General features: G+C 26.3%; 1 pseudogene; it reads left to right on the forward strand.

Moving 5' to 3' along the window:
• The first annotated feature begins 491 nt into the window (after positions 1-491).
• LOC112685348 lies at positions 492-866 on the forward strand (annotated as a pseudogene).
• The last annotated feature ends 1,442 nt before the right edge of the window (positions 867-2,308 follow it).

Here is a 2,308-nt window from a genome sequence, read left to right on the forward strand (position 1 = left end):
CATTTAAATTATTTTATCTTAAAATTATACACTTAACGTGTTTGGCCCATGCATTTCATAGGTTCGCAGAAACTGTACGAGCAGGATATCCAAAAGTTGACAAACTTATCGCAAATGTAAAAAAGGTTTTCTGCAAAGCACCTTCTCGCATTTAATATTTTAAATCAATAGTCCCATCATTATCACTATCACCTGAACCAATTTTGACAAAATGGGGTACTTGGATTAAGGCAGCTAGCTATTACTGTGAAAAAGTTGAGCAAATAAAATTAATCATCAATTATTTTGATGACAATAATGCAGTTTCAATAAAATATTCAAAAAAGAATCCCTCGGTTCAAAATACTAAAGCACAACTAGTATTCATAAAATCAAATTTTGGATTTTTACCAGATTGAATAACAAGACATGAAAAACAAGAAATTCTACTGATAGATTCAATTTCTATTGCCTAAGAAGCCAAAGAAAAATTAATGCAAATTAATGGAGAAATGGGGAAAATAATAAAAATTGATTCTATTTTATCAAAAAATAAAGAGTATCAAGCAGTTTTCAAAATATCAGATATATTAAATGAAAAAAAAAGACACATTTGGTTTACCTGATGATTTGAATTTAAATGATCCCACATATTTTAAAAACTGTTCAATAACATCAGTTGATGTAGAACGTACATTCTCAATGTACAAAAATTTACTCACTTTCAATCGACATTCATTCAAGTTCGAAAATATTAAAAAATCTTTAATTATTCATTGTAATTTCCAAGGTAAAATAACTTATAAAATAATCAATAAAAATAATATGTAAAGGAATTTTATTTTTATTTTACAGAGCCATTAAAGAAAACCTTAAAAAAAACTGACGACATCTTTTAATAATATAAATACAATTTTTTTAAAATTTTTAAAAATTGTTTAAAAGAACAAATTATTTTCACACATTTTTATTATACATTTAAAATTAAAAAAATAATTGCATATTTGAGCGCATATAACATTTTTTTTGCATATTTTTGTGCATTTTTGATAACCTAATTCATTTTTTGCATGCATTTTTGTATGCATATTTTCATAATTTTCCATGCAATAAGTTCCGAGCCCTACTTATGGGTTATACTGTACAACTTATACACGTATACTATCCGTAGGCTTTGAATTCATCATAAGGACTAATAGCTTTTAGCTACAGTCCCGCTAGCTGTTTTTCCGCTCAGGCTGCGGTACATTTGGTAATGGTGTCTGTAATTCATGTGTAAACGTGATGTGGTGTACGTAGAATTATTTAATGGGGAGAAAATAAATAATAATAATAATAAAACTGTCCTAAAATAAAGTTTGAAAAATAAAGAAAGTGTTTTCTTAGTTCATAACATAGGTATAACATATGAAAGAACTAACATAAAACTATTTATATAATTATAAAAATAATGACAATTAATGCGTTTTTATGTTGTCCTTTCTAATAATTGTAGTTGCTAAGACAAGGTTTTTGAAAATTGTTGTAGAACTTCAAAGTCGGTTAACTTCTGTCAAAACTTCAAGTTCTTTTTTGTCGATATTAGCTATAGCAAATCTATTAAAACGTTCCTTCGTTATGGTTGATATTTAGTACGATTTTCAACATTTCAATGTTGTAAATTTTCTCTCTGGTTTAGTTGAAGAAATAACTTAACGATGCTTTTTTTTGATTTTTAATTGTAATAATTTTGTAAGTACATGGTTACAATTTTAAGAGGTTAATTACTCAAATATAACCACGATCTTAAGGTATTATCTTAAATTATGAGTAAATATAAAAACAAATAATAATAAATATTAGCTATGGGGGGGGGGTCAGCCCGTTAGCCACCCATTGCGTATGCCACTTTGCGTAAAGTATTTTATTTATGTAAAAATTAAAAGATTAGGTACTCAGTATCTGCCGTGCTCGTGGCACAGCACACACGGTAAACTATAAGTATTAGTTTATGTGGCTAAATGTGTAAATTTTTATAACCATTTATAAACATTTATAAACGATTCTGTGAATTTCAATTATATATACAAGATGAATACGTACAAAATTATCACTCATATATGTCACATTCTTTGATAATAGGTATAGTTACTAAACAATACTTAACTAATCATGGTAAATAAAATATAAGAAACATTGATATATAATAATGTTTATATCACTATCTCTTACTTAAATTTAACAATCAACAAATATCTAATATTACAATAGTTTTATATAATGTTATATTAAATTAAAAATCGAATTATTGTTAAAATGAGAAGATATGCTATAGATTGAAGATAAAGGC

This window comes from Sipha flava, unplaced genomic scaffold, assembly GCF_003268045.1.
Source record: "Sipha flava isolate LNK unplaced genomic scaffold, YSA_version1 273_pilon_pilon, whole genome shotgun sequence".
NCBI lineage: Eukaryota > Metazoa > Arthropoda > Insecta > Hemiptera > Aphididae > Sipha > Sipha flava.